We start from the raw sequence: 18,307 nt of genomic DNA, 5'->3' as shown, positions 1-18,307 counted from the left end.
AGGGTTAGTTTGCTGAAGTCAGATCTTAGTTACTTTGGAAGAAGACTTTTGTTTGTTTTTGTTCTTGTTAGGGATCAGGGTATTTGTGTGTAGGTGTGTGCCCGTGGACCTGTGTGTGTAGCTAGTGGATATTGGCTTGAATGGGTAGGAGGCAAATTTTATAGAATTGATTTTGACATAAAATAATTTTCTCCATTGTAATATAGTTTAACAATTTTCCGGGAATGTTTGAGGGGAAACCGCTATAAAATTAGACATTGCTAAATAAATGAATCAGCTTATGTAACACTGAGTTGAAAAGCCCTTTTGCAGGCTTTCTCAGAAAACACACCCCACACACCCCAGTGTCCGGAGTTTGAGTTGAAGACCCACTGCTTCTGTGCTTTCACTCCCCAGTGTGAGCCACCCGGAATAAGAAAGAGAACTCATACCATTATGGTCAATGGGAATTTTTTTTTTTTTTAGGGGGAGGTAGAATTAAATGTAATATGGTGGACATTTGTTGAGTGACCCTTTTCTAGATTGGAATCAAGAAACCCAGGAGGAAGGGTTGACCCGGGGAGGGAGCCAGGGGGATTGAATGATGAGTGTTTTTGAATGGGGTATTCCAAGCGAAACAGTTTGGGGAGGAGGCTGACATTTCCAGGCATTCATGGTTTGTGCCTATGGGACACTGGTGGAAGGATCCCAAAATCGGACTGAAGGTTCGAATTACTGTGGTGATAATTGAGGAGACATCCAGTTCTAGTAGTCTGGCTGCAGGCAGGGGTGGCAGATGACCCAGCGCTTCCTCTTTGACAACTCTGAGGACCCACGGTTAAACCGCCCCACTGGGCATTCAATTTAAGACAACCAAGTCTGAAAGCCTCTTAACCTTAGAAGGGGAATTAGGAGCTTACTCCAGGGGGGAAAAATGTTTCCTGCCCACGAAGTGGTAATGGAAAAGAGCTGTATAAGCTGCTGCTGAGGGTTTGTCTTTTTTCGTGGGGGATGCGGTCACACTTTCAGGCCAGGCTGAGAAGCAGTGGGACTTGTCCTCAGGAGCCATTATGCTGTGAAGTTGAAGTGGGATGTTGTCCAACCATCAAGCTGTTTGTTGTTATAACGAACACACTGCCTGGCAAAACATGGTGCCACAGGCAGCAAACAGAGGGAACAGAGGGAGACTTCGTTATTGTTGTTGTTGCCATTTTGGACTTTTCATTTATGTTGTGAATTGTTTTGTAAAATATAGCACAGTTGGATTCCTCCCAGCTACTCATCGGAATATACGTTAACAACAAGGAAGCCCGAGACTGTGTGAACTGCTGCTGGAGACACAGAGGTGGGGGTGGGGGGGTCTCTGGCCACAGGCTCTCCCCGTGGGTCTCCCATTGTGTGGTGAGGCTGACTACTGGCTGCACCCCCTTCATGGGTTGGGATGAATCATCACTTTGTCAAGCCTGGTGTTAAAGACTCACTCTCCCGGGTTGCTGCACAGTTATGCAAAGCAAAGAGGAGCTTCTGACCTCAGTGGGGAAGGAGTGGGGGGTAGGAGTGGTTTGGCGAAGAAGGGATCCTCAGAGTGTGAGATCCATGTTTTTAGCATTTGTCCCCCCTTTGGGTGAGGTTCTTCCCTCTTCCCCCTCCCTTCTACTATTTTTTAATAGCTGGATATTTGGATTTTCATTAAATAGCCTAACAATAATTGTCACTGTCATTTAGTAAGTGTTTACTATGTATAATGGGTTTTGCATACATTACTGTAGGATTCCTCACAACTTGCTAAAGTGGGTATTATATCCACTTGAGAGTTGAAGCGAGGCTGAGGGAGTTTACCAGCTTGCCTCTTAACACCCTACTTGTGTAGGTAACTAGTAAATGTTGGAGGTGAAATTGGAACTCCCATCTCTGATTCCAAAGTCCATATTCTTTTTAAGTAAATGCTGTATGGTATGGTATCTTAAAAAAAAAACTGGAATAACAGCAGCTTGAATATCTATTTGATTGGCCTTTTGCAAATTTCTTACCACTTTCCCGAGTATTATCATATTCGATCCTTTCAGAAACCTCTCTGGGGACGCCTGGGTGGCTCAGTTGGTTAAGCATCTGTTTTTGGCTCAGGTCATGATCCCAGGGTCCTGGGATTCAGCCCCATGGTGAGCTCCCTGCAGCTTCTCCCTTTCCCTCTGCCCCTTCCTCTGCCATGTTCTCTCTTTCTCTCTGTCAAATAAATAAATAAAATCTTAAAAAAAAAAGAGAGAAACCCCTGAGATAGGTTTGGAAGTCACAATTAGTTACATCACAACTCTTAAAAGTGTATTTGCTAAAAAGCTTTATGCTGTGTGATGGCCTGTGTGAATAAGCTTTAAGCGAAGGCAACTTTATTTTTAAGAAGTTAGGCTGCCAACATTTAAAAATAAGTTCTTTTTTGGAAACATTTAAAAGTGGGTGGAATGGAATAGATCTTACATAGTGTCTAAGCATTTTATATTTATCGAAATCCATTTTAGCTCTTTTTATATTACAGCCTTTCATAGAACAGCACACTTTGGAGACCCAATGCCAGAGTGTCTTTTTAGAAGAGAAATACGGAGGAAAGGAATGTGATTATAAGGAGGAAGTGGGACATCAGAATTGGAAACATACGCAGCAGCAGGCCGTGGATTTTCCCAGCACATTTTGGGCCTGGCAGTCGCCTTTTACAGAAGACATTCTTCCTTAGGGAAGTGTCAGGGGTCTTTCTTTACAGTACCTCTGAGATCATCAAATTTCTGTGCTCATGGGAACACATATTCCATGGAATTTCTGGGCTCATCCTGTACCCACAGGGGAAGTGAGCTTAGGTGTCCGTGTGAAAAGGGAATGGAAGTGGTTTCCAGTCCTAGGGGTGGCATGGAGAGTGGTCGTGGGCAGGAGACACCTGACCTTGACCCATGAGTGACTGCCGAGTGCAGGAGCGGAATGGATTTTAACACTTGGCATCATTGATTGTTTATGGGTTTCTCTAGAACGCTCCTGGGCAAATGGAAAAGTCAATATTGGTTTTTTGGGCTTTTTTGTTTGTTTGTTTCAAAGATAAGATTGTAAAGACTGAAAGTTCTATCTTTACTTGTTTAATTATTTCAAATAATGATAGGACATCAGTTGGGGTCTTCAGGAACTGTGGTGTAGGTGCAGTAACTTTTGTCTCTTGTCATTAAATCCCCCTTCACTGGATATTTGGAGGAAGGCAGACACGTGGTCTGCTGGGCTCTATCAGGGACCACCTTCCAGCTTACCCGCTGAGCAGGATAAAGGATGCCCCACAGCATCTCGCTCCTATAACCTTTCGTAGATTTCTTCTCCCCTGTCAGTACCTTCTTCATCCATCCATATTTTATTAAGCACATGGTTGATGGGAGGCCATGCATTAAAAAGCAATAAAGGAAATCCATTGTGCCTCAAAGGACACAGCAGGGCAGGCCACCGTGCCCAGAGTGGATGTTGGGGAAATGAAGAAAATGACTGTGACAGCTGTGGTGACCAAGGCCACGCCAACACTCGCTGCCCGGACAAAAGCTGAAAACAAACAAAAGCGAGAGAGTGGGAGGAGACCGAGCACGGTGCCCGCTCCGGCTTTGTCCTCGGTGGTTTCATTTCCTCCAGCCTCTGGTGGCGTGAAAGGGGTCAGGTCTCCGAACACCTGCCTCTCAAGGTTGGGTTGGTTGGGATGTTAGGAAGCAGCATCCCGGAGGAGAGCGTGGGGGATCCTGTTTGGATTCTGAGGATGTATAAAGTGCCATTCCATGGGAGAAGGCCCCGAGTCACGTGGCTGGCTCTGGCCCCGGGTAGGTCCTTGGTGCCTCCTGCTTCCTCCCCTCTCCACCTGCCAGCATCCTGTCCTCATTCTGTGGTCAGCCTGGCTGGCGAGTCACTCCTGCTAAGGCTGTTCACGGACTTCAGCCATATTTGCCTTGTGGACAAGAAATGCCGAGTCCCCAAAGAATGAATCATTCATATTTATATGATGTTCATGCTATTGTTCGTCAAGTGTTGGGTGCTTTCTTTGTGTCAGGCCTCATCCTGGGCACTTTGTTTTCTTTTCTTTTTAAGGTAGGCTCCACATCCAGTGGAGTTCCTGTCTACCTCGAACTCACAACTCTGGGATCCAGACCTGAGCTGAGATCAAGAGTCTGAATCTTAACGGACTGAGCCACCCAGGCGCCCCCTGGATATTTTCTGTAGCTTGTTTATTTAATCCTCACTGCAGTCCTTCAGTAGGAGATACTTGTGGATGAGGGAACTGAGTAATTTACCCAGGGCTGGTAGAGATTAAGCCCAAGACTGTGTGCTTTCCAGAACGTGTTGCTCATGGTACAGTGTTCTTTGAAGCTTTGGGCCACTCTTAAGGAAGTTGTTTTAAGGAGTTCGAGGGAGAGCCTACTCTGACAGTCTCTCCCTCCTGGCTTGCTTCCTTTGTCACCTGGAGTCAGGGTTCCTGTGGGTGTCCTTGGCCAGTCCAGAGCTGGGCGGGTTGGTTGAAATGCTTCTCGGTTTCTCCTTTTCTGGGCCTTGTGCTTGGCTCTCCATGGTGCCTCATTCTCCCCCAAATGAGGGTGACTTGGTGAACAAGATTCAGCCTGCTGGTGAGGATCCAGCTTGCCTGGTGATCTTTCTTACCCTCTCCCAGCACTTCCTTAGCTGCAGGAATTAGATGGCCATTTGGGAGTTTCCAGGGGCTTTGTCTGGTCCTCTGGTCTCCAGTCTATCCAAGAGCAGTATGTATGCTGCTGGGCATCCAGCTGGAGTTCAGGGTCTGATGTATATGAATGAAATGGTGTGAGCACCACTACCTAGCTGGGGCTTAGGGAGTAAGACTTTGGACAAGGCGGGGAGGAAGAGGGTTGGTATGGAATTTATATTCTTTCAAGACAGGCAGTTTTAGAAGTTGAAGTCTGGAGAAAAGTGAAAATTGACATTCTTACTTTGCTTATCAGATAAACTCTGAGCTTCTAAAAATACCAGGTGCCTGGCTTTCCTTGATAGCTTGAGAGGCCAAGAGGAACCCAGGTGTGTACCTTCCAGGGACTTTCCCATCGATCCTGCGAGGACTCGGGAGGCTTGGAAATTGCCCAGGTGGCTTCATCTTGCTGTGTGAAAATGAGAATACAATTCGAAATTGTATCTTACACAGTTTTAAACTTGTTAAAAAAAAAATTCAGCATCCTTAAAGAGCTCTTCGAAAATGGAATTGAAAAGACAATGGAACAGATTGTTAACGATTGGCTTTTGTTAACTCTGTGTGTGCCTGTCATTTTCCTGCTGGTTTCGTAAAAGCATTTTTCATACACTTCTACCAAAACAAACAACAACAACAAAAACTCTTGTTTTTTTTCCAAAAAATTTTCGACCTTGATTAAAAAATCCCTGCCAGCCCTGCGTGCATTTTCCAATATCTCTTCTCTCTCCTCCCTGAGAGCTGCTTCCTTTGAAATTTCTTTATTATTAGACCCTGCAATGCTATTTGCAGTTCTTAGCTGATCATTTTTTCCTTTGAAAGTACTTCAAAAGGATCATCACGATTTTATTCATTTTAGAATCCCAGCTTAAGTGCTCTTATGAAAAGCTTAATTTTTGTAAACCCTGGGCTTATAAATTTTTATAACCCAGTGCACAAGGCTAGTGCTTTGTAGGCACTGTGCTCACAGTTGTAATAAGTTGACCACAGTTTTGATCTACCCTGATGTGGTGAGCCATCTAGGAGAAAGTTCTCATTTGCCTCGAAATCTTCAGGGTGTTGAGATGTATTCATAAAAATAAATGAACTGCCACGCTGGGTCAGATTCAGGCGTTGGCCTTGTGCAGCAACAGAATACCAAGTATTCTGTGACGTTGTCGGCGGGGAGGCGCAGAGTTAAACTTCATGGCTTTGTAGGGTTCCTGGATCTCTTCAACATCTATAATTACATAATCTCTTAAAAGCCTCTCATTGATATATTTAAGTTCATTATGTTCAAATTCTTGAATTGTTTATTTTTATTCTATATTCTATACATTTCACACCTTTAAAGGTAGAACTTGATAGTACTGGTATTTTGACTTCCAAGTGCCCAATTTTTGGAATGGTAGAGTGTTAAAGTTGAAAGAGCCTAAAGGTCACCGCTGTAACCCCTTCATTGTATTTAAGACCTGTTCAGGCTCATAAAGTTGACTGGGGATAGACCTGGGAACTTGATTGTAGTCTCTTCTTGCTCAATTTTCCTTCTAGGGGACTATCTCACTGTCTCCCCAAACCCATCTAAATTCAAGCTTAGTGCCCATTCCCTAATAGTTGATCCTCTTTTGACTTCACTGTTTGTGCTGTTAGCATTCCTAATCATCATCTGGGCTTGGGATTCCAGAAGCATTACCTACTTCCCGATTTTCTGTGACCCGTCCATTCATCCAGTCGGTTGTTATGTTTGGTTGATTGTTGCCTTTTATTTCCAAATCCTTAAGCCTCTATTCTGGCTCAGCCCTCTAAAAGGCTGGGTTAGTAGAATGTAGCAATTTCCAAAGTGGGTTGTTCCATAAAAATTAGTAAGTTGAAAAAATACCCATAAAGTGAGTAGATGGTGTATAGTGATAAAGGTATCCTTGGAGAAGTAGGTGTTGGCTAAACAACATTTTGAATAAGTTTCTTTGCAGAAAGGCTTCTCATGGCCTTTTATTTGTGACTGCAGACTGTGATTATCCCAGAGAGAGATACAATATGCACGTGTCCCCGTTGTGTGACCATTGGACCACTCTGGGCGGGCCCATTATACGATCACACTGCTATCGTTCCTTCACGGTACCATTTCTAGATCCATTACTAGCTGACTTTTTGTGAGAATACTTGTTTGATGTGAGCCACACTTGGTTCACTCTCAGATGTATCTTATCCTTGTTTCCTCATTTATTCTCCTGGGTCTTTCCTTCCCCCTGGAAGCCCCTCTCCGCCTGTTACACAGCTTTCACAACCCAGTTGTGTTAATCATTTTTGTCGGTTTCCCCCAGACTCTTGCTCTTCTGAACTTACAGCATTTATTGTTTCACAGCTTAAAAAAAAGAGAAAATATTTGAAACAGTCAGAATATTGAAAGTAACATTGCGTACCTATAATAGTTAAATTGCTGGAATTCGCAAAGGTGACATTTTCCATATTTGTGTCTGTTGAGGTATCACACACACATTGTATTCTCTTTCTCCACTGGTAAACTTGTACATGTTACCCAAGCATGGGGCTTGTTTTTGTTTTTGTGTTTAAATTTTGTGTTGTTGGTGTTGCATTGCATTTAGATAGTATTCAGGGAGAATTGCCATCTTTGGGGCTTCATGGCTTGCCCTCTGCAAACTGATACACCTCTCTATTTATCTATGTCTTTTATGTCCTTCAATGAAATTTTATAATTTTACATGTAAAACTCTTTTATGTCTTCTGTTAGATTTGTGCCAAGGTGCTTTATGGTTTTTGTGGTCATTGTGAATGGTCATGGGAATTGAATTGCGTGTCATATTTCTGACTGGTGTCACTGGTGTACAAGAATGGTGTTGATTTTGTATTTGTTTATCGATGGTTCTTGGCTGATCAAGTGTACATTTAAACTTTTGTTTGTTCTTAGAGCCTGAAGTTGGGTGGCTTATCTAATAGAGCACAAAATACCAACCTGTAATGGAAATGTCACAATTTTTTTTTTTAAGATTTTATTGACTTATTTGACAGAGAGAGACACAGCGAGAGAGGGAACGCAAGCAGGGGGAGTGGGAGAGGGAGAAGCAGGCTTCCCGCTGAGCGGGGAGCCCGATGCGGGGCTCGATTCCAGCACCCTGGGATCATGACCTTAGCCGAAGGCAGACGCTTAACGACTGAGCCACCCAGGCGCCCCGGAAATGTCACAGTTTTTAAAATTACTGTAGGGATGCCTGGCTGGCTCAGTCAGAAGAGCATGAGACTCTTGATCTCAGGGTTGTGGGTTCGAGCCCCACGCTGGGTGTAGAGATTACTAAAAAAAATAATAAAAAAATAAAATAAAAACCGTTCCTTTAAAAAAATAAATAAAATTACTGTAATACCTTTAGAAGTAAAGGGAGGTGACTCTTTCGTTCTTTAATGTATGCATTCATTCATTCATCAGATGTTTGGGCGCCTAGTGCGCACTACTACACTAGGTGCTGAATCTTTACTGGTGATCAAGCAGACATGGTTTCTGCTCTCACGGCGTATGAGGAGGGAGAGACTTTGCAGAAATGAATGCAGATATTTATGACATATTTATGAATTGTGATGGGTGCTGTGAAGGAAAAGGACAGGGGGCTGTGAGTATAAGAAGGGTGGGGAGAGGCGACAATAGATTGTGGATACAGGGAGGGTGGGTCTGAGGACACTGACATTTGTGCAACCACTTGGGGGCTGAGTTGGTGCTGGAGGGGAGAGAAGCCTGAAGTGGAAGAGCCTTTCCAGGCAGTGAAAACCAAACCAAGCTCAGAAGCCCTGAGATGGGGCTCTGCTGTGAATGGTAGATTGATGGAAATTTTAGTAATCAACGACTTAAATTTTTTGTTATTGCCTCTTAGTAAACCATCATCCTAGTGGTATTACATACTGTGTGAATTGCGATGACATGAAAATATTTATTTTGGATCAGTATGTTCTCCTTCCTCAAATGAAACTGCTCAGTGAAGAGAGCCACCTCTGTGATGTGGCTTGAACTGGGCTACGGTCCATCCTCCATCCCTGACCCCCCCGACCCCCCCATCTGGGTGCTGCCATTGCACTCTGCTGGCTTCTGCTGGACACATCGGGATCCTGCTCAGACTGGGGCCTTGCTCTCTGCGTCTGGGGAAGCCCTGCCTGCCCTTACTGGGATGGGTCTTGAGCAGGGCCACCTTTGGCTCTTGCAGTGGCTAAGCCCTTGCCCCCCTCTCTCTGGCACCTTCTCCAAATACACACTGAAGGCTTTGGGGGTAGTGGAGGGGTCCGGTGTGAGTTACACACACCTCACTCCACTGGAATAATGGCTCTTTGGTCGTTGAGGCTTTGCGCCTGGGACAAGTGTGATGGAGCGTGGTTCACTCTTACAGGCCTCAGTGGGAGGCAGTGTGGTGTAGTGGTTACAGGCCGGCTCTGGACAAAGTATTGGTTTGGAGACTTGACTCTTCTGCTTAGGAGTCCATGACTTGGGGCATGTTGCTTAATTTGCCTCTGCTTTCTCATCTGCAAAATGCGGGTCATAACAGAGCCTTCTTTCGGGGGTAGGATTCAGTGTGTTAACATGTGCGTGTCTAGAAGAGTGTCAGCAAACACTCCACGTAAATGTTAGTTACTTCTTCTTGGTCTTTCCTGAAAATGGGTTCCTGGGGTTCTTCCTCTTCCCAGCCAGATGCTCAGATCCGTTTGAATCCAAGCAGCGCGTATAATTTATGATTTGATACGGCACTCTGGTTACGCCTGAAAAAGATGAAGGAATAGAGATGGCAAAGAAATAAACCAAAATGCTATCAGTGATTGTGTTAGGGCAGTATACTCTGGTGACTTGCTGTTACCCCTCTGATTTTATGCATCTTCTCTAATCTGGTTATGTTACTTCTGTACAAATAATAATATGATAAAACCTTATGAAAAAAGGCTAGGCTGGCAGTTGCCCTAGTGGGTCGTTGAAGTGGGGCTGGAAGAGGGGGACGCCTGGGTTCTACCTCCTTGGATTGCATTTACACGAGGTGGTGGAGTACTTTCCCATTTATGCTTACTGTTGGAGAAATACAACAGTATTTATTAAAAGCCCTTAGTAGAACTATCCCAGTAAGTTAGACGGTGGGGGGATGCAGTTCCTCCTGGAACCCTTTATTCTCTGTTTCTTTTTCTGTCTTTGTTTTCCTTTTTTGTTCCTTCTTGCACTCCCTGAGTGGGCCTCCAGCCATCTGTTACTCACTCTCCTTTGGGCTCCTCTTACTCCCCTCCCCCTTGAATATTGTTCCTTTTAATCCCCCATCTTTCTCCTTTCCTTGCTGTCCTGTAGAAGTGATGCATACATTTCTATAATTCAAAGAGTAAATTTTATTATTAATTGTAAAACTAAATGTAACTTGTTGCCCTGAAAAATCTAAATTGAGCAGCCTTTTGTTTACTCACAGCTATAATTAAATAATTGATTGATTGATTTACTTACTAACTAACTCCTTAAACTCTGTGGGGGGGGGGATGTCCTGTGCCTCCTAAAAGCACCAGGAATCTTGGGGGATTGGGAGGCTGAGAGCAAGGGAAGAGTGAGGGAATGCTGAAGTTAAGTTTTTCCTCTTTCCCTATTTTGATTAGGGTGATCTGTATTGTTACCATTTCATTATGTGTCAGAATTTTTGAGCCTTTCCCAACTGGAAGAACAGAATTCTGGAAAATTACCAAAATGCATTTTTACAAAGAAAATGTTGCCAAATCTGACACATTTCCTCAAAAGCCTGTTGATTTTAATTACTTTTTAAAAAGTTCAGTGAGCTTTCCAGCTTTCCTTTCGTGCCCTCTTGTATAATTATGAGCGGAGAAGAAATGGGCTTTCCTGCTAAGTTCGTTTTATCTGCAGGAATTTATCTGTAAGCTGTGGCATCCTCTAAGTATCCCAAAATAATACTGACACAGATTTCAAAGAGGAGATGACAGCAGTGTTGCCTGGCCTGAGTGGAAGAGCTCTTTTCCTTGAGAAATATTGCCGATTGCAGTGACATTTCACAGCTGAATGTGAAATCTAGTTGAGGGGATTTAAATGAGGTGATGCCTTCCTATACCTGATTTCACAGTTTATAGTGTTTTTCATCTCTAACCACAAATGCCCAATTTGAATGTAACATAAATATTTATGAGCATTCCTTCTGTGCGTTAAGGAAGTCTGTACAATTGCAGTAAAACCAAGCTTTATAGAATGGGTATAATTAGGAGTTCATATTTATTTTTCAACAGGTTTCATCATAGGAGTCCTTTGCATCAGAAACACTATCTACACCACTTCTGAGTGAGGCAGTCGTCCGAGAAGGTATGTCTGTACGTACACCTCTGCTGCACACCACGTTTTGGCACAGACGCTCCCAGGTGTGGGCGTGAAATAAACCAAAATGCTATCAGTGATTGTGTTAGGGCAGTATACAAGTGGCTCTTGCCTGTTTCATTTCATTTAACCCAAAAATGGAGGAGGAGAAATTTGTTGAGTTTGTTGGTATGAGGCATCCAAGGATAGGGCGTGAGGGTTGAAGAAATAAAGGTAAAACTGTCAGCCCCACTTTAATACTTGCCATTTGTTGCCAATGTGGGAAACAAACAAAAAGGTGTAGGTAAAATATTAAAGGAACAGTACCAATTGACGTCCTTAGGGGGCGACCAGTTTTCTGTCTCATGGACTCCCGGATGGAAGAGCTGTCAGCGTCTCTCCTCTTCGGATGGAGAACATGTCCCTCTTTACCTGGTGGACATTGGATATGGAGGTGGCTTCACCTTCTGTGATTTAGCTTCCAGCTTGACATTTGCTCTCCTGGCAGCAGCTTGCGTGTGATGATGATCTTTTCTTACTAGAACACTTAATAACCATGGCAGATGTTGGGAGCTCGGTTCCACAGTCGTACAGCTGTTTATATGTCCAGTTGGATTTCTCGAAAGAATGAATCAGTTTTTTTAGGATCTCATGCTGAGGGCTACAAGGATAGTAGGATTTAAGGGGAAATTTATTTAATGGGAGTTTGCATTGGACGTTGCAACAGATGTAGCGCGGATGTGGAATGACAGCTGAAGGCAGGTCTGGAGTAAACCTCCTATTTATCCTTCAGCCAAGCAATTCTGAAAGTCCAAGATGGCTGGAACTCTCATTGGGACATTGTATACTAGAGAGTCATCTTAAGAACATTCCAGAAAGTTTGGAAAATGGAGGAACTTTCAGCTCTGGTCATTTCTGAATATTCCTTTCCACGCTTTTTATGCCTATGTTTTAAGATCTGTATTGCTGCCGAGTTTTTGAAATCAATTTTATAGTTGTGTATTATTCCACTGAGTACCGTAATGTCCTCAAACATTTCTTACAGTTGGGCATTTGGGTTGCCTCCACATTTTGCTGTTGTGAGTAATACATTGATTAACATTGTTGTACATAGAACTTTTTCCATATTTCGAATATTGATCTTCTGACAGTAGATGTTGAGAACAGTGATAGTTGGAATGTGGGAGGGTTCCCCGGTTCCTTTGAGAGGTCAGGAATGGCTGGCACACACAGGTCCGAAGGGGACGGGTTCTCTTTGGGATACGGGGCCTCAGGGCAGTGAGTGAGGCCCGGCAGACTGCCGAGGTACAGGGCCTGGAGCTCAGGGACAAGCCAGGGCCTGAGGTCCAATGAGGGGATCGCCGGCATCTGGTTGAAGATGTTAAGATTGCTTGGAGGGTGGAATGAGGAGAGAGGAAGGTGGGTGATAGAACTCTGGGGAACATTGTTTTGTGACTAGAGGAAGGAGAGGCCGCTAAGAATAAGGAGTGATGGAGGTAGGAAGTGGGCAGCCAGGAAGAAATGGCCCTATGGAAGCCAGGGCAGGAGAGAGCTTAAGGAGAGAGTGCAGTGGGCAATGAACAGGTGGTGACATTTTATCTGAAGCTGTTTCAGTGGCATGTGGCAAGTGTCAAAGATAGGCCTTGTCAGAAACCTTAGCTGTATGGAGGAAGAGACTGGAAGTAGGCAATTGCCAGAAGGGGTCGTAGGATGGTTTATTAGTCTGCTAGGGCCGCCATAACAAAACACCACAGACTGAGTAGTGGAAACAATAGAAACGTATTTTCTCACAGTTCTGGAGGCTGGAAATCCAAGAATAAGGTGTCAGCAGCTGTAGTTTCTGACAAGGCCTCTCTTTGGCTTGCAAACAGTCACCTTCTCTCTGTGTCCTCATCTGGTTGTCCCTCCATCTGTGTCGTCTGTGTCCCAGTCTTCTCTTCTTATAGGGACACCAGTCATATTGGGTAAGAGCCCACAATAATGGTCTGGTTTTAACTTAATCACCTCTTTAAAGGCCCTGTCTCCAAGTACAGTCACATTCTGAGGTCCTGGGGGTTAGGGCCTCAACATATGAATTTGGGAGGGGGACACAATTCGGCCCCTAACACATGGCTTCTAGGCCTGATAACCCCGTCTCCTTCCTTGCTCTGTGCTCCTTCCCATCCTTCACATGGTTGATCATCTGCTCCTTCTTGTCATATGTGTGTCTTGGCTTTGGTGACCTGTGTTCTTCTGGTCTCAACCCTCAGCTCCTCCTGACCCCCTTGGCGTCCACATCCTGCAGGGTTTGGGCCTTGGCCCTCTTCTCTTCCTGAAGTCAGGTTCCTCTGTCTGTCTTCAACTCCTCAATGGCAACTCCTCATCCTATAGCAAAGTATTCCTCCTTCCAGGTGTCAGATTAACTCTTGTTTTATTTTGATGATGATGATGATTGATTGATTGTTTTATTTTATGAGAAGACTAAACCATTTTGTGATCCTGTCCTCATGGTTGCTTATCTCACAGTTAAAAAAAAAAAAATACTGGGAACATTGATTTAGGTCAGGGTTCAGGAAAACTTTATATTTGAGTTCACCTCATATTTCACAAATTAGTGTTTTTCTCCCTTTCTTTTTAAGGGTCTGCCTTGGTTAAAATAAGACTGAATGGGTTGCTATCTCAGTAGAGTCTGGGGCAGAATTATTTTGGCAGGTGTGGTATTACTGCCTTTTTGTCTCCAGATGGAGGTTTTTTGTTTGTTTTTAAAGCTATAGAGGTTAAGATTATCCTGTTTGATGCCTAGGAGGGAGGCTTCGTGTGCATATTGGTGAAGGGAACAAGGTTGACTTGTGGAGGATGTTATTTAAACTATGGTTGGTTGTTTTGGGGTTTCTGGTGTATATGTATTTACATAGTGTTTCTCTCAATAATCTTTTGAAATATATCAATATGATTTCTGCATAAAGTTCATATTTTTATTGAAGAGGCTGAGTATCAGATTTCTAAAGTATGTAAATTATGGATAGATTGACTCTTTGGCCACCCAAAATGGAAGCACCCAGATTTTACTAGGCAACCTTGAGAGAAACATTTATCTCTGTTGACAATTTTAAAGCAGTATGTAATTTTAAAGTATGAAACTCAAATTTAGTTTTTAATAGTAACTTACGTGTTTATTCTATCTTTAAGAGCCGGGTTATGGAATGACATGTGACCTTGTACTCTTGACTCTATGTCTGGTTGTGGGTTTGCAGTGTTATTTTTGTGCTTTCTTAAATGACTTAAGCACTTCTGACTGTACATTTGGGACAGAAAAAATATGGCAGTTGGATATAGTTTTGAAAAACCGGCTAGATTTTTAACCTGGTAATACGATAGTACTCTTCATTATTATAATTTTCTAGGCTCACAGCTTTAGAAAATGGTATAAGGTCTTAGGGACCTCCAGACTTGCTGGATTAGTTGGTGTTCTTTTTCTCTGCAAAATATATCAACTGATGTCCATAACACATGAAATGGTCAAAGCTACAGGGCTCCCCTGTTGTGTGTTCCTGGGTTTCTTTTTCTTTTTCTTTTTTAAAGATTTTCTTTCTTTGAGAGAGCGCATGAGAGAGCATAAGTGGGGGGAGGGGCAGAAGGAGAGCTCCCCGCTGAGCAGGGAGCCCAGTGCAGGACTCGATCCCAGGACCTGGGATCATGACCTGAGCCGAAGGCAGACGCTTAACCGACTGAGCCACCCGGGCGCCCTGCTCTTGGGTTTCTGTTCCCACCAGTGGACATGTGTGAGTGTCCAGACTCAGCTTTTTTTCCTTCTCCCCAAACCTGTTTATGCCAGTTGTACTTACTCCTCTATTTAATATAAAGATTTTAAATATATGGGCAAAAGTAATTACTGTTTTTGTGACAATTTATTTGAATTCGTTTGAATGTTTTGGAAAGCACCTGATAAAAAGTAAGTTTCTAAAACGGAATGGCGGCTGATTTTAGAGTGGCTGAGGTAACTGTAAAGGAGTTGGGGAGTCCTAAAAGAAGAGTGTTCCCACTAATATTGTCAGCCATTCAGGATAGGTGGGTTCAGCTGTGATTATGTAAGACCCAGGAATCTTAGTGGCTCAGAGCAATAATCTGCGCTCACTCGGTGCGTTCACCGACGGCCAGGTCCATGGCTCTGCTCTGTGTCGCCCTCGTCCATACTAGGGGACACAGTGTGATGAAGCAGCCCCCTCTGGAACCCTGCTGACCCCTTGGGCGGAGGGAAAGACCGCGGGGAAGCCTGCGTGACCCTGCCTGCATTCGGCGAGGTAGATAACCTTCTCACCGAGTAGTAGTGAGCATCTGCACTGTTTCTCTGGTGTCTTTATAGCCTCACCATTTCTTTAAAGAAATTTGACCTTTAAAAGGGTGATGCCTTGAGATGGTTTATAAAAGAAAGTACCGCTGGGTACTGCAGCTGGTGGACATAGACTTGGAGAAAAGGCCTCAGCATTACAGCAAAACACGGGCAAATAAATGTATGATGATAGGGTTTAATTTAAAAAAATATGTTTTGGTATTTATCTTTTTAAATGTCTTCCAACTTTGACTTTTTTTTTTCCTTTAAACCAAGCAGCCAAACTGTCAATCCTTATGCATTTGGATGAGAGAGGCTACTTTAGTCTTAAACCCTCCTGTCTCTCTTGCCCCCTCCATCAATTAGTGTTCTGCCTTTTATGATAGAGTCGTCTGTCATTTCTCTTGCACTTATCCACCTGTTTCACTTCCATTAGTTCTACCCTAGTTCTAGATTTGTGCCCTAGCTGGTTTCCCTGCTGCTAGCTAGTATGGTACCTTTACTGTACAGTTGGAAAAAGGTACCCTTCGGGGCAGACACTATCCCACAGAGGTCCACTTGATGTCAGTGCCCACTTTCCCCCTTGGCTTTTTATGCAGTGCACAAACTGAACAACTGCACAGAGCAATTTTGCTTCTTGCTTCTAGCTTTCTCCCAGCTAATTTGGACTATTCACTAAGTAAACAACCTTTACATTTTTTGTTGTCTGTCGCTGCTCAAGACATTTTTGATGACTCCCCATAATCTATAATGGCTATCTTCGATCTTATTTTCCATCGTACTGTCACCAGTGACTCTTAGTCACACTTGTGGCCCTCTGGATGCACTGACTGCAGCATAGACACAATAGATACTCTTCCCTCTCCTCTCCCACCCATTCCCACCACATTCCCAGCTGTAAGCTCCTCAGCTTGGACTCTCTTGTCTTGTCTCAGCTTACCTTTCCTCCCAGCCTCACGATCCACCAGGGCCCCGCCCCAGCTGTCTTCTGCTGTCGTTCTTCCTAATCACTCTCTTCTGGTTTGTTCTTCTTGTGTTAAAGTTCTTCTGCTGGACCACATACTGCTCATCCTCAGAAAGTCCAGGGCAAGTTTCTCCTCTTTAGCCATCCTTGTCTGATCCTCCTACACCATAGTAATAGCTCTGCCTCTAATCATAAACCTGAGTCTCTATATTCCTCTTTCTGCGGTGAATCACCTGCCCTGTGTGACACTTGTTTTATGAGTTATTTGGCTCTTAATGTGTTTTCTTTCCCCAATTAGATTGCCAAAGGCTGGGACGTAGTAGATGCATCTCTTATTCCTTTCTCCCAGAGTCTGTGTATCCCAGGTGCATGGGTCAGAGCAGTAGCCTGGAGAGAAGAGAGTCTAGCCTGGTTAATCATATAATACAGTTCTGGATGGAAGCTCAGGCTGCTTCTTCCCGGCCACAGGATATTGACCTAGTTTCCCCTTCTTATCTCTGTGCAAAATATTTGTTGTACTTAGTGTGTTCTCCCTGTCACAACGAATGTTTGTCTCTTCCTTTCATATGAACGGAATGCTGAAGTACTAGTTAAATCAGTGGAAAAAACAATGGAGAAGAAAAGTTGGTAAGCAGTTTTATTTAATTCCTAAACTAGGGGACCTTACAATTATGTCGTTTAAAAAGAACTTTATAGTTTCCTTTTAATCTATCTGCCTGCCTGCCTACTTATTGAGAGACATGATTAAGGGTGGATTGTGAATTTTAAGTTTTTATGCCTTTTAATTCGATGACTTAAAATGTAATAATATGATATTTTGAAGACCTCTTATTTTGATAAATTACTGGGAGAGGGAAATGAATTTTTCTTAATCAGGCATATCCAATGTGGTTGACTATTGAATATCTTATTCCTTTTTTTTTTTTAAAGATTTTATTTATTTATTTGACAGAGAGAGACACACAGCGAGAGAGGGAACACAAGCAGGGGGAGTAGGAGAGGGAGAAGCAGGCTTCCTGTGGAGCAGGGAGCCCGATGCGGGGCTCGATCCCAGGACCCTGGGATCATGACCTGAGCCGAAGGCAGACGCTTAACGACTGAGCCACCCAGGCGCCCCGAATATCTTATTTCTTACCCAAATTTCCCTTGGGAAAATTTATTGAAAATTTATTTTATACATGGCCAAACTGATTAACTTTAAAAATTGATTTTTGTGTAGCTTTACAGGTTAAGTGTGTGCTTATATTCTAGTAAAAAAAAATAGTGTATGTGTGTGTGTGTGGGGGGACATTTGTATGTTTGTATCCTCATATAAACATATGAATAATTGCTATGTCTTACAGAACTTTTGGAAATGAGAACTATTATTCAAATTTAGTTAACATTTATAAATTTAAATTTAGTCAAATTTTAGTAAACATTTTAATTTATGACTTAAAAAGTTATGTTATAGCATGCCTTATATGTTGATTTGCTGTATCGTGTATGTTTTAGTTCTTCATAAATACTTCAGAATGTACTTAGAGATATCTAAGATATGTATTATGGTGCATTTGACTTTAAATTCAGTATTGCTTCCAACATGAGAAAAATTAGAAAAACTTTGGCTCAGAAAATACTTCCCAGGGGCGCCTGAGTGGCTCAGTCGTTAAGTGTCTGCCTTCGGCTCAGGTCATGATCCCAGGGTCCTGGGATCGAGCACTGCCTCAGGCTCCCTGCTCGGCGGGAAACCTGCTTCTCCCTCTCTCACCACCCCCTGCTTGTGTTCCTGCTCTCTCTCTCTCTCTGTCAAATAAATAAATAAAATCTTTAAAAAAAAAAAAATACTTCCCAATTCTGATTGTTGATTTTAATCAACTTAGGTAAAGTAACCCACTGCAATTTAGCTCTTTTCTTTAAAAATTCTTTTTTAATGACAAAGTAGTTCCGCTTTCTCAATTTACATCATCAGTGTCTTTTTTGGAAACATCTTAGCTATTTTTGTTTGATCAATTCTCAAGTAATAAGCACTCATGAAATCCTAATGTAAATGTATAAACA

The 18,307-nt window shown here is 43.1% G+C and overlaps 1 non-coding gene across 1 annotated transcript; it reads left to right on the top strand.

Annotated features, from left to right (window-relative positions):
- The first annotated feature begins 7,903 nt into the window (after positions 1 to 7,903).
- Positions 7,904 to 7,976, top strand: TRNAK-CUU (transfer RNA lysine (anticodon CUU)). The gene has a single exon. It is a non-coding gene; the product is annotated as a tRNA-Lys (tRNA).
- The last annotated feature ends 10,331 nt before the right edge of the window (positions 7,977 to 18,307 follow it).

The sequence above is a fragment of the Leptonychotes weddellii genome, chromosome 3 (assembly GCF_054177405.1).
Source record: "Leptonychotes weddellii isolate Sample4059 chromosome 3, ASM5417740v2, whole genome shotgun sequence".
NCBI lineage: Eukaryota > Metazoa > Chordata > Mammalia > Carnivora > Phocidae > Leptonychotes > Leptonychotes weddellii.
This window is presented reverse-complemented; position numbering and strand designations above follow the sequence as displayed.